The sequence below is a fragment of the Schistocerca serialis genome, chromosome 1, assembly GCF_023864345.2.
Source record: "Schistocerca serialis cubense isolate TAMUIC-IGC-003099 chromosome 1, iqSchSeri2.2, whole genome shotgun sequence".
NCBI lineage: Eukaryota > Metazoa > Arthropoda > Insecta > Orthoptera > Acrididae > Schistocerca > Schistocerca serialis.
In genome coordinates, this window is record NC_064638.1 from 1,077,189,393 (window position 1) to 1,077,204,193 (window position 14,801).

The 14,801-nt window shown below is 44.7% G+C and overlaps 1 protein-coding gene across 3 annotated transcripts in view; it reads right to left on the minus strand.

Moving 5' to 3' along the window:
* LOC126415935 (protein spitz-like) overlaps positions 1 to 14,801 on the minus strand; it is a 496,935-nt gene that overhangs the window by 31,987 nt on the left and 450,147 nt on the right. The gene's annotated exons all lie outside the window — the stretch shown is intronic.

Consider the following 14,801-nt stretch of genomic DNA (forward strand, 5'->3'; position numbering starts at 1 on the left):
GGCGTACTGCTGGCTGGACACACACCCGGCTCCAAGGCGCCCCTTAAGGTTCTCCGAAAGCGACAGCGCTTTGTCAGTCTGATGACTGGTTTCCTTGGAGCGAAAGAATCCCTTAATCCGCGGAAATAGCTTACGAGTAGAGGCGGCTATTGTTCGGCCGTCTGAAAAGCCGCCCAATGGCAAGAGGGCGGGAACACAGAAGTGCGACCGGCGACAGGCAACGCTATATGGCCGACATCTGCTGCGGCTGACTGTCTAAAATGCGTAAAATTTAGGAGTTTGAGAGGGGCGTGAGCGGGAGGGGGGGGAGGGGGGAAGGGGGGAGGGGAATGGAAGGGGGGAGGAGGCAGGTGTTTTTCAAATTACAGACGCTGGATCTCTTGGGCGTTCCAAGGAAAACCAACAGAGGTGTGGGTGCAAGGGAGGGGGAGAAGGAGAGAGCGAGAGCTGAGAGATGCCGTCGCGGCCACCCAGTAGGGAAGCCAGCCAGGTGGGAGGTGAGGTATGTCGGCGGTTCTAACGAGGCGACGATCGCAGGGCATTTGCTGAAGGGCAGGCTCAAGAAGACCGCTGCTCAATGCCGACCTGATTACCTTGGATGGACGTGTAGAAAGAGACAGAGGGGGGTGGGGATTTAAAACAGCTTATCTTGCTGTCTGCCAACAACTTCCACACGCTTTGCGATAATCGGGAAGAAGAGAATATTGGGGTTTAATGCTCTTTAACGTTGCGCCGCCGATGAGGTGATGGCAGATGAAGCACAAAGTCGAAATGGGGTGTGAAGGGGGGATGAGGGGGAATCGATTGCGTCTTTTTCTGAGGAGCCGCCCAGGCATTTAGGGAAGCAGCGATAACCTAGATCTTGATGGTCGGGCTGGGATTTGAACCGCTGTTCTCCCGAGTGCCAGTCCACAGTCTCAGCACTTTACCACCTCGCTCATCCTCCCGACAATAATCGTAAACAAGAATACATGTGCCGGCAATCTCAACTCGGCCGCTGTTCGATCTCTTCACTACGCGCGACATTCAATCGAAGTATCGAATGTACCGCTAATAAAGAGAGTAAATGTCTAACGTCATCAATCTCTTATTCACCTCTCCCCCCTCCAGTTTTGTCTGCATTTACAATTAAGTGTGAGGACATTAGCTAAATGTTTGCGTAGCGTAACTTAGGCGGAGCGTGGGTACCACTCCGATGTTCACCTAGTAGTTTCACCTCTTAGTATGAGGGAAATCACATAAAAACCACATCCAGGCTGGCCTAGTCGTCAATCCGCGTGTCGTATTCGAACCGGTCCCTCAGTGTGTGGTGGGGGATACATTACTTCAGAAGCAACGCGTGAATGTGGAGACCTTCAAGAAGCCCACTCCTCTTCGTGTCCGAAGCTGATCAGCAACGTGCAGCACAATCGTTGACAATTTTAGCCAGTTTAAGTGTTCTGACCTGTACATATCTTAGTGTATATGAACAAGTTTTTTCTTTAATTTAGTGGCATGGCAATAGATAAATCATGTGTTACAAATATGCCAAAAATATTCACAGTAATCGCTGCGAGAGAGAGAGAGAGAGAGAGAAAAGCTGGGTGCTGGAGGTGAGGTGGTTGGCAAGGCGGGCGTACCCATGTGGGCGGAGCTTGTGCGTGGCTCGGTGGACAGGTAACGTCATTAGGCTGCCGCCGAGTGACAGAACTATTGGCGCGGCGTGCGGCCGGCGGCAAAGGTGCCCCCAGGTGTTCGACAATGGGCCGGCCGCTGCCCTGTCGTTATCCACCGGCCGGCAATCTCTTCTGACAATATTGCACCCGCGTGGGGCCGGGCCGGCCTAACGAGCCGGCAGCGGTGGGTCGCCGTGGGTGGTGAGAGCCGGCCAGTGCAGGCAAAGGCATTTATTATTAGAAGAAACGCGTCCGGCCGTGGCCAGTCAGCGCCTCCCCAGCGAGCTTTTTGTCGCAGTAAGGTGGCGGCTCCTTTGGAGGGCCTCTGTCGCCTCTTTGCTTTAGTGGCATCTTTTCTCCTCGATCTCGATGTCGGCAGCGAAAGGAGCCGAGATGAGGCAATCAGGTGACTACTGAAATGGTTCAGTGAAAAAGTTAATACGACTCTGCGACGTCCCTCCACCTATTTTCTCAAACGTCATTAAGATGACTGTCATTCATTACATGGCAGAATGATGACAAGCAGATCTTAATATTCGTACTCTGGTTCTTAGTTATTATCAGAAAGTCAACTTTGAAATTGACGAATTTTTTAAATTCATGTTTTAGTCGTGCTTGATGGTATCCGATGAAATGTCCAAATTGGTAAGAACTTGAAATGAAAACCTTTCTCCGTTTCTGAATATGACTTCCCTTAAACCTGGCGTTATGTAGTTTTATGTCCCCTTTTATAGTGTGGCACGCAATGGGTAGACACAAATATGTAAATACATACAAAAAAGTTTACCATCACCGATTAGGTTTAGGAAACCTGTTGGCATTCGAAACATCTTCCAACGGTCTCGGAATGGATAAATCAGGTCCTGTATGGTTTTCAAGGAAATCTTAAACCGTTATTCCTGCAAAATAGTGAGGGATCAAGCACCCTACTCTCCAGAGTAACCACAAAGGCTCAATAATATTTAAATATGCTGAGACGCGACACTTCGAGCACAGAATCGTCTTTGAGCACAGCATCATCATTGGGGAACAATGGGATGGGCGTGATCACCAAGAAGGTCACATGATCCTTGTCTTGTGGGCTTGGAATACCAGTAAGTATATGGCTGCCGGAATTATCACCGGATCTCCACGATGTTTCACCCTTGGGACATAAACTCGACAAGAAGTTGAAGACAGTGAGAAAGAAGACTCATTCAAACCAATGACTTACTTTCATTGCACCAAAGCCCAGACATTATGGCTTCGGCACCAGGTTTTCCTGTTATTTGCAGTTCCAACACAGATGGATGTGTGTGGAATTCCTGCTCGCCCTCCAATTCCCTAGTTATGGAGCTCCCTTCGTGTTGTTTTGGTACTGACAGGGTACTGCAGTGACTTTTGCAGCTGCTGCCCTATTTATTTTTCGTCACCATCACCCAAAACGCACTTTCGCCAGCGTTGTGGCTTGGCAGATGAGGTTTTTCCGCTTTACGCGTGTGCGGTGTAACTCTTCGGTGTGGTGTCTTGCACCAACAATCCCTTTGTCTACCTTGGTTACAGAAGCAACCATCTTAAGAACATCGACAATTCGCAGACGCTTGATTTCTGCAACAACTTCATATTTCTGACTTAACTTGCAAGCTGCATACAGAAAACAACCATGAACTAAAACTACATATAAAGGGAGATGATACTGTGCCATGGAGACCATCGACGTAGACTGATGCGCGTAACTCATATCCAAAGCTCCGCCTACTCCAGATTCCCTACAGTTTGCACACTAACGGTAAACCATGTTTTCATTACACACTACTATGGTACAGCATCTTCGGGGCAAACAACCTTTTGAAGGTACTGTAATTTCACGCGAAAAACTTAACAGGAAAATGAGGGGTACTAATTAAATTTCGGTATTTATTTTCATAATTACTGTGCTGGCTCTAAAGGCAACGTAACATAGGTACTCAAGCAGAATGAAGGAAGAGCAAATTCTGGGGTGCCTTTTGGAAGGGACTTCTTTTGTTGCCGGCTCAGACTGAGGACTGGCTGTTGTTCCTTTAAAAACATACAATACAAGCAATGCATCTACCAATACATGGCATCTGAAAGTGCCATGTACACTGTAACACAAAGAAGGGATAACTCAGAAGCAGATGGAAGTGTACTCTCTGTGATGTAGAAAGGAACCGGATTTTTCCTTGCCGCCAAAACTAAGGACAATTCATGCACAGAGACTCCATTTGAACATTTGAAAGCACCCCATGTGTGTTCAATTAACGTACGCAACACGTGTTTTAACACTGTTCTCTTTTTATGTAGTGCAATAATCTAAAAAAATAGAAATTTTTTTTTTATATTCCGAGTCTGAAAGGGTTCAAGGATTTGGAAGTGCAAGAGGCTCGTGGGGACTCTTTTGTGTGTGTGTGTGTGTGTGTGTGTGTGTGTGTGTGTGTGTGTGTGTGTCGGCAAAAGAGGCCGTGTCGTTTCCTGTCGCCTTGTAGGGCGACAACGGGGGCGCAGAAGGCCAGCCTGCGGCCGCTGTCCTCCTGTGACAGGCTCCTCATCCTGCCTTTGTGCCCGCAGGCCCATCTGGATGCAAAAGCATCGCTAATTTCACGAGGCGTGTTGGCCGAAGGTCGAATGCGCATGCGCGCACGGCCCGCGTGTTACGAACAACGGATGTTCCGCCGTTGGACGCGCGTCACCGCATTTCAATCAGGGTGTCCGTCTGCAGCCCGCGGCGTACGTATTTTTAGCGGTAGTGCGGTTGGTGTCTTCTTCCGCTCACCGCCAGCACCTGCAGAATCGAACTTCGGACATTTAGATCACCGAATTAACTACTTTCTTTCTTGACTGTCCTAAGTATATGTTAATTATTATTTGTGCTCCTACGCAGTTACTTAAGCTAAAACGAACGGTACCTCAAGACAGGCTGCAGTACGTCACCGGTCTGCAACCACATATCGTCGATGAAGAAACAATGACGCGTAACTGACTGCATCGATTCGCCATGTAAATGAAAAAGAGCAGGCAGGCACAGCACACTGAGATTGCCTGTTACACGAATCTCTCCGTATCGGAATGCAGTTCCTGATCGAAGTTTCAATTGGTGAGAACGGAGTATATTTCCCTAGACAGTCTTTTTACTGAGAAACTTACCACTGAAGTCTGATGACCTTTTAAGCCGAAAACCGGTTAACGCAATAAATTAATCCTGTACAATAGAAGCAAAACAGTGCTTTTGATTAAAAAAAAATCTGTGCCTGCGGTAAATTATCACAGGATTTGTTGATTATTTCTCTGTGTTCGGGCTTTTAATCTTCAGTTGCTTCTGAGGAGTGACGTTTTTTTCCTCCTCCTCCGGTGTTGGAATGACTGGCCATTCCTTTTATTGCAACGTTTCCAGTGCACGCTTGAATTATCTCATAGATGTTTGCTGGTCTCATGTACTGCACGCGTAGAGGCTCTTTCCTTAAAAGTATTTCTCTCACAGTATAAGAAGTTTGCATTTTGAAACTTACTGGCAGATAAAATCTGTGTGCCGGACCGAGACTCGAACTGGGGACCTTTGCCTTTCGTGGGCAAGTGCTCTACCACCTGAGTTGTCCAAGCACGACTCGCGACTCGTACTCACAGCTACCATTCTGCCAGTACCTCGTCTCTTACGTTTCAAACTTAACTGACGCTCTTCTGCGAACCTTGCAGAACTAGCACTCCTGGAAGAAAGGATATTGCGGAGACATGGCTTAGCCACAGCCTGGAGGATGTTTCCAGAATGGGATTTTCACACTGCAGCGGAGTGTGCGCTGATATGATACTTCCAGGCGGATGAAGATTCATCATTCCCGCGGTAACAGCGTGTGCGCTGTGTCAAGTGTGCCGCCTGATAGAAATCAGTAAAGTCGAGAAAGTCAGTGAGGCAGTAAAGCCTTTTTGACGGCGTTATCCAAACAGAAACAGATGCTGGCTCGAGAAGACAAATACTTCCCAGTTTCCCACTTAGCATCGTAAATGGTACTTCTTGGTGGTGTGGAGAGAGAGAGAGAGAGAGAGAGAGAGAGAGAGAGGGGGGGGGGGGAAATAACGAGCAGAAACAGCACAAAAAGCTCTCATAGGACCCCGTTACAGCGACACTGTTAATTATCTTCGTAATTCCATTACGTAAACAGCTACGTCTGAAGCTGCGAGGCAGCATGATTATAGATATGTACAAGTAAAATTATTTGTAATGAGAACGAATGAAACTTCAGCTCGCTGGCAGAGATTGGGGGTGGGGGGTGGAATGTAGCGCATATGTACTATAAGTCGCAAGGCATGAGCTATTAGGGTTGTAGTAAGACTTCAGTCAATACAAAAAATTTTGTGAAATGATCAGATAAATTAAATGGGCATCTGACGCGTTGCAACTAGCTCAATTGTGAAAAATGTTTAAAGGCAGTGACAAGACTCCGTTGCACTCGCCGTCTGTACTCATTGTAGATCTTGAAGTGACAGTTTAGTGCGCACAGGGATCCCTACAGCTAGTTTTTCCGTTCCTGTCAAGTCGAAGAGAGAATTGGCAGCTTAAGTCCCCTCAGCGTGAAGGAGTCGGGCGACAGAAGGCGACCTCCGCCGACCCAAGGTCCAGATTTACCAACCGTGACACGGGGGCCCCTTTGTTGGACAGCCCTGGCGGTGCGCGGCACACGGACTTCCCTGTTTGTACAGATCTCGCCGCGTCGCGCCGCCCCAATAAACGTGCTGAGGGAGGAGGAAAATACCTGGACCTGGGCCCGGCCCGCCCCTAACGAATCGCAAGTTGTTAATTAAAGGGCGCCGGGCAAACAACAGTGACAGCCATGCTGCAGACGCCGATAAATAAAGGCCTCTCTTTCCGCCCGTCTGGCACTGAAGTACAAATGAGGTTTTTAGAGCCAACAAATAGCGTGAGAACAAATATGCTAGAGTCCATTAAGGCCAGTGGTTTGGAAAAGGCATGGGAGGGCATGCTGGAGCAAAACGTGTGTTTTCACAACCCAGCGCCTCAAAACGCTTTTACGACTTCACCGACAAGCATACTAAGGACAGAAAACCACCTCCATTCCTAAAGACTTAACAGATGTAAAGCGATATTGTAGAATGTTCCGTGTATTCCGAAGGATACAGTTTCAAATTTTCCGCGAGGAAAAAACGGACGGTATTTTCTTTACCCTACCGGTCAGGTGCTTAAAGATCTTACTTGAAGAAACTACGACGGTGTGAAGCAGCGGAAAATTTTAATGCGTACTACAGTAGTTACATAATCTACAGCAACTGTATTGTAGAGTACAGCTCACCTTAAATACAAAAGAATGCTTTTAAGCGGTCGCAAGATCAGGGTAGTGCAGCATTAACAACAAGCGTTTGCATGCGGTATCCCGAGGTAACGAATGAGGGGGGTTGACATGTAAAGAACAGTAAGAAAAGCAAGTTACGAGTATCGCTCTATGGAAAGAATCCTGTTAAGCTGTAGTCATGCGACCACTTTATGAAGACTTTTCGTGGCTCTTGGGGCTTCCGAACAAATTCAATGCTAAGCCATTGATTAGTGGCGTATCAGCTTTGCCAGTGCCACAAATTTTCAAGCTTTCCTTGATTTTCAGGCGAAAATATTGTGAGATGCCTTTTTATTGCCTGGAAGAACTGTTGCCAAATTCAATAAGATTGGCCCGCATCTCGTGGTCGTGCGGTAGCGTTCTCGCTTCCCACGCCCGGGTTCCCGGGTTCGATTCCCGGCGGGGTCAGGGATTTTCTCTGCCTCCTGATGGCTGGGTGTTGTGTGATGTCCTTAGGTTAGTTAGGTTTAAGTAGTTCTAAGTTCTAGGGGACTGATGACCATAGATGTTAAGTCCCATAGTGCTCAGAGCCATTTGAGCCAATAAGATTGTCTACTACTCTATCGCACTCACATCAATTTCTGCACAGAAAGACCATGTCCACGAATGGAATGAAGAAAGTAATATGAGAAACATCTGTATAAGAACCCTCCACCAAGTTCTTACAAGGGAACCTCCCCATCGCACCCCCCCCCCCCCCCCTCAGATTTACTTATAAGTTGCACAGTGGATAGGCCTTGAAAAACTGAACACAGATCAATAGAGAAACAGGAAGAAGTTGTGTGGAACTATGAAAAAATAAGCAAAATATACGAACTGAGTAGTCCATGAGCAAGATAAGCAATATCAAGGATAGTGTATCTATAGGAGCGCCGTGGTCCCGTGGTTAGCGTGAGCAGCTGCGGAACGAGAGAACCTTGGTTCAAATCTTCCCTCGAGTGAAAAATTTACTCTATTTTCGCAAAGTTATGATCTGTCCGTTCGTTTATTGACGTCTCTGTTCACTGTAATAAGTTTAGTGTCTGTGTTTTGCGGCCACACCACAAAACCGTGCGATTAGTAAACGAAAGGACGTGCCTCTCCAATGGGAACCGAAAACATTTGATCGCAAGGTCATAGGTCAACCGATTCCTCCACAGGAAAACACATCTGATATATTCTATACCACACTGGTGACAGCATGTGCGTCACATGACACATGACAGGAATATGTTGTCGACCCACCTATCTTGTACACTTGGCGAATGGGTAAAAAGATTCTTCTACCTTGCCGATTTAGGTTTTCTTGTGGATGTGATAATCACTCCCAAAAAAGTGATGAAAACATAAGACTGTCACATAAACTGAAAATAAAAAATTAAAATTTTCACTGGAGGAAAGACCTGAACCAAGGACCTCTCCTTCCGCAGCTGCTCACGCTAACCACAGGACCACGGCGCTCCCGTGCGCATTGCCCTTGATGTTGCACATCCTGCGCATGGACTACTCAATTTGTATATTTTGCTTATTTTTTCATAGTTCCACACAACTTCTTCCTGTTGTCTCGATTGATCTGTGTTCAGTTTTTCAAGGCGTATCCACTGTGCCAACTTTAACTAAATCCGAGGGGGGGTGCGATGGGGAGGTTCCCTTCTTAGTTATGTCCTGCTGACTGTATGGTTCTAAAATATGTTCGAATCCTTTACAATACAGAACTCGCAGTAGTCGGATATTCGTTGTTTCTTCTACTTACACCTGCTTTAAGCCACTTCTGCTGAAATGTAAGGCACTTCATATTCCCAATATGGGTGACTGCGACACAAATGCGCCATTTCTCATACTTAACAACCAAGTTCAAGGCCTTTAGATGAACGCATGTGTTTTTGTCATGTCCTTCCCGAAAATTCTTGATGCCTTACATCGTTACAAATTACTATATATACTGCTGTATACTTCTGAATGTATAATGTTGTGTCGGCAGAGTCGTGGCTCATTGAGTAAGAACTATCTTTGGTATCGTTGGCAGTAAACCCTGTCAAGCGATCAGGTTCGATTACACGTAAAACTGGTGTACCCAGTGACAGTGTTTATTAAAATTGAGAAATGTAAAGCAATCAGACGCTAATAATCCGTTAATTGTAAATTCATATAAACGTCTACCGCAGTGTGGCTACCATCTCTGCAGTAAGACTCAAGTCAAATCTTTATCGCTTCCCTATACAAACAGCCGCAACTAGGCTATCATATCTTTAATTCAGTTCGCACAGAGTGGTTGAAATCTAGCTAGATCTACAATAAACAGATTATTAGCGACTAAATTTCTCAAATCCTTTCCCTACTAGCCCAGTCAGGAGTATCACAATCTCGTTTGTCTAAGAACAGCCAAGGTGTCCATAAGAATACAGCACCCGAAACCGTACGGCACAGTTATTACTATTACTGATGTATCAGCTTTTTTATACTTATTTATGTTATGCGAGCTACAGATTAGAATACCGTTACTGACAAAGCTCCAGCGCAATGTCAGAGATTTCTGAGTTTTCGGTAATTTCATACACAGACGCTTACGCAAATCAGAGATCAATAACGGTACCCAAGTGTTACAATCCGTTCTGTTTTCAATCATCGCTTCATGCGCTGAGTCAGCAAAGCAACGAAGGAAAAAATATCTTGTTCTGTGACAGTTTCTCTCTTTACAGCTGAACTGATTTGTAGCAGTTTTCACACTTAACAAGCTTTACAACACTGCAGCGTTCTTTTCACAGTCTTTCTGCTTTAAAATTCGTACTATTATATATTCCCGAAGCAAAATTTCAATTCAAGCAGTCTTCACATAACTACAATATCATTTCGAAATCACCTCAGTTTTAACTGCTGAACGAGTTTTCGTGCGTTTAATAATTTACATACTGCCGATGTAAGAACCGTAGTTTTTTTACGACTGCCGTTTTCAAATGAATTCCGAAGGGAAAAGGAAATACAGCCATGACAACGGGAGTCCACAACTTCCGCGAGGTCAGCCACGCAAAATTCCCAGCAACCAGAGGCTCTGGTAACTCTCCCGAGTCTGCCGGCATAGCGCTGCTGCAGCTGCTGCCGCTACGCGCGTCCGATTCTCATCCATTGTTTCATTTAGACCGCTCTCGCATTGTTCTCTACCGAGTTTTATGGTTATTTCGTCATGCGGAGTTTACGTGTAAAACAGCTTTATTTTTATTGGCCGCGTGAGAATAGCTATTTCCATCCTGTAGCGTCTTCTGACCTTTAGGCACAGTCCTTTACTTAGTACCTCCAGTCTCTGAATCTTTTTACAAACAGTCTTATAATTCAGCAGCTTCTAAGAAATCCCAAATCAGTATTACCGCTGCAAAGTCTACTTAGAAGGTAATATGATTAATATTTGATAACGGTATCGGCGATTTACAAAAACTCCTTTCACTGTCACGCTTCTTAGTAGAAGGGCCCAATAATTATTCTCAATTGGGTTGCCCAGACAACGTGAAATGCACTTGGAGGGAAAAAAAGTTAAGAACAGGAAACCAATTTCAAATCCTTGACTTACCACTCTGTGTCCGGGCGCAATAAGTTCAAATGGCTCTGAGCACTATGGGACTCAACTGCTGTGGTCATAAGTCCCCTAGAACTTAGAACTACTTAAACCTAACTAACCTAAGGACAGCACACAACACCCAGCCATCACGAGGCAGAGATAATCCCTGACCCCGCCGGGAATCGAACCCGGGAACCCGGGCGTGGGAAGCGAGAACGCTACCGCACGACCACGAGATGCGGGCCGGGCGCAATAAATATAACAAGCAAAACACTGGACATTTATTTTAGCGACACTTATTTCAGGACTATACTCCACATGAATAAAAGACCGTCACTCGCTACTGTGTGCACATTGGAGAAATAGTTCTTGGTCACCAGCTATACTCTTTCCGAGTCAAATTTGATGTATTTAGGTCTTTGACTTATCCGTCGCTCCTTGGTGAAATAATTTCGCAAAAACAACAACATTTACAGCTTATTATATTTTTCATAGATATCAACAATATTCACGGCTTATATTTTTCTTCTTAGAAAGCAAATAAGTATCCCCGGTATACGATGGTAGTGCGCATATCACTATCCTACCCAAGTCTGTCGAATAAAAATGAGAATCGCACACGACTTTAGTTTGACGTATGGATAAAAATGTAACAGGAAAAACAAAATACAGACTAGGTGAAACCTCATACGCAGCTTACGCATTCCTTTCTCCAAAATTATAGTGCACCCCTCTATTATAACAATGATTTAAAAAAATGCCAGGTTCAAGTAGGACACGCGCTCTGAGAGTTCCGTACCAGACAGCTCATCCTCCCTGGGAATCGTGAATCTCGACCATTTTTGCCCGTTGTCGACACTGATACTGCAAAATATCGGTCCTGGGAATTCCAAGATTTTTCGAGAATATTTTAAAGTTTGAAACCAGATAAAATACGACAAAAATATTTTTTCGTGTGACATATTTAGAAATCATACTTTTCGGATTTTTTCCTCTACTTTCGCTGTTGAACCTTACTTCTCGTTGAAGTAGAATCTCGAAAGTTGGCGAGAAGTACCCCATACGTTTTAACTAGTGGGTTTGCGAATATCCAAAGTGTGACATAAACGGCCGTATCTTTTGACTGCACTTAGAATCTTCAATTGTTTACACCGCCCATGGACCACAGACCTTATTATGTGGCATAAATTTCAATTTGATACGTCTACCCGGTCCTCAGAAAAACTGTTTGTAACAGACAGGCACACAACAAAATGATCCTGTGTTTCGTTTTTACCAACTGAGGTACAGAGCCCTAACGCGGTATGAACGTTGAAAGTTTAACGTCTGCCACCATAGAATCACTGGACGGCGTGCTACTTCGATTATGCGGTCTGGGCAAAAAAAAATCTACCTTGGACTCCATGAAAAACCAATACTTGGACTGCAAGACCAAATGAAATTTAGTTTGAATGACCACACGAAGTTTTGTAGTTTGTGCAAAGCAACAATGTTTAGTACTTTACCGTGTTGGCTCGCGTTATTTCATTTTCAGTAGTGGTTTCTAGCCTATAACACTATTTTGTGATTATCAATCTGCAATACACTGAGCTTTATCCAATAATTGGAAAAATAGCTGCATACGGAATCACTACTTCCAAGTTGTACGTTCAACAGAATCATGTATAACTGTGTAGAACGATTGCTAATAACCAGAACTTTGATTTTGGGTAAAAACCTATTTTGTTACTCATTAAATAAAGGCAATAAAAGCTATACATACAATAATTAAGGCAATTTATGATGTAAAACGCTAATTTTATAGCACCTACCAATACGTATTTTTCAGGTTAGTACCAAAATTTTAAAAATCCAATTAAATAAAAGTTTTATGACTAATATTCTCCCCTGGTCTTCCAAGCTAAGAATCACACAAATATTTTTTATCGAATATTGTAATTTTATAGTAAAATACCTAATTTCATGTTAGAACCTGACTAATTTTTTAAAATCCAGTAAAATAAAATTTGTACGACTAAAACTACTCTTCTGGTCGTCCTGACTACTTAGAAAACAGTATCTTGGACGCCAATCGTGAGTCAGACGGCGACAGCATACGCCAGGCTGTTCCAATCAGCCCTGCTCCGCGAACATTGTGAACCGTCAAAAGGGCCGGCAGGGCACGGAGGAGCGTTGTGATCTGCCTCCGGCGCCTTCCTGCCCTGTCGGTACAGCCTGTTGGATTTGCAAAGCGACAGTGTATTTGGGGAAGTCAAGAGTGCCGCATGTAGCCGGCTCCAAATCGTGTCTGATTAGACAGTGGTTACAAGAATTTCCTTATTTCTCTACAGACGGAAGAGTTAGTAACTGCAATGTGTGCAACAAAAGGCGTAGTAAAATGTTAACCTTTGTCTGCTGCGCCCACTCAGGAAACAGTTATGCCACTGTTTTTCCAGAGTTAACTTGGACCAGACACATGCGAATGCAAAAATATTGTTTCTAAACCCTTTATGTAGGTTAGTAGATCTCGTACGCAAATTCTTCCACAAAGTATTTCTCGTTTATTTTTGTTTTTAGGTACGTTCTGAACAGAGGTCGCATGTTGCAGAGATTAAACACCAGACAAATTTAAAAAATAAACTTGAAACAAACAAAAACGAATTTCATCTTGACCTGTGTGGAGCAATTGTTGCAGCAAACATACCATTCAGTGCAGTTGAAAATAGCCAGCTCAAAAGTTTTCTAGAGAAATGCTGCCACCGCAGCATTCCATCAGAATCCACACTACGAAAGAACTATTGAGATACTTTATATGAAAATACATTGAGCAGGATAAGGAAAGATACAGTCGAGCTTTCGAGAGGAACTTCCCAGCGTATCACTTCCGCCAGAACCCACACTTACTCGCTAGGGAACGTGGCTAGAGGCCGTGGAATATTACAGCGAGCATTTCGAAGACATTAAGAACTTTGTCCTCAAATTACGCGAGGAGGCAGTCAGCGTTACTTCAGCTAAAGATCTTCTAAAGGACTCAGCAATTTCGAACGACATAAAGCTCTAGAGTGTTCAGGGAAACCACTCTACACGCAACTGCGATTGATATAGGTGGTGACTGAAAAAAACAAAAAAATCAACTTGGTCCCAGGTTCTATAGGTATGAAAGTTAGTGAGAAACTAAAGGCAGTGCTACAAAAAACCCAGGACTGACAATTCTCTGCACAGTGGTTGACATCTTATCAGGTAAATCAACATAGTATGAGTGTGCGGTCTCATTACGCCTAATACCATCATTAAAATATGCTCCGATGGCATCTGTTGACGTGGAAGGCTCATTCTCGGGGTATAAGATGCTATTAACAGACAAGAGATGCAGTAGACAAGAGATACTGTAGATTTTTGTTAATCTATTTATCTTTATATGAAATAAAATGTCACATTTTGGTCACCTATTTTCTGATTTTTATAACCTATTTCTGTAAGTGATACAACCTATTTTAGGTACCTAATTTAAGATTTTTAGAACCTAAAAGTCCGAGGTCTACTAACAACGTTTCCCTCTCATAGAGAACAGGCACCGACTTACGTGAATGGAACCGCTGCGATATTATTGTTCAAAGTTAATATTACAGAGCCAGATCTTACACACAACACGTAAATTTCTATCAAGATTATTTATTTCTCCTACAGTCCCCGTGTGCTAGTTGGGAAAGTGTGCTTTGCGAACGTAAACGCGTTCAGATGCCGGAGAGGATGAAACGTTTGGCAGAGCGACAACCGGGCGGCTGCGCGTCGGGCAGCGGCCCGGGGCCGACGAGTGTGACGAGACGAGAAGAAAGTGAATCCGGCGGACCACTTTCGCCTCATATGGCGGCCGGCGGCATCTACATACGCGAGGCCTGCATCCGGCTCGCGCCCGGCAGCTGCCCGACGCAACATCGCGGCCACGTGAAATCAGCGATATTTAAAATGTCCAGTGACGGTGTCTGCTAATTTTCAGCATAATGACATGGTAATAATATTTGACGACGGCGCGAGCCAGAACTAACAGCATTATCCGCGAACAGCAAGGGTATTTCAACGCGGCGCAAAGTCCACGACAACAGGAGGTATTTTGCAGCTCCCGGAACTTAGTGGCCAGAGAAGAATGTGTAAATCGTTTTCTGAAAGACTAAACTAGATTACTTTCGCACCTCTGCTCCGACGAACTGAGTTTGACTGAAATATCCAGAAATGAATATTTCACTCTGCAGCAGGTAGTGCGCTGGTTTTGGAACACTGAAAGGCGGGTGGGGGTGGGAGGGA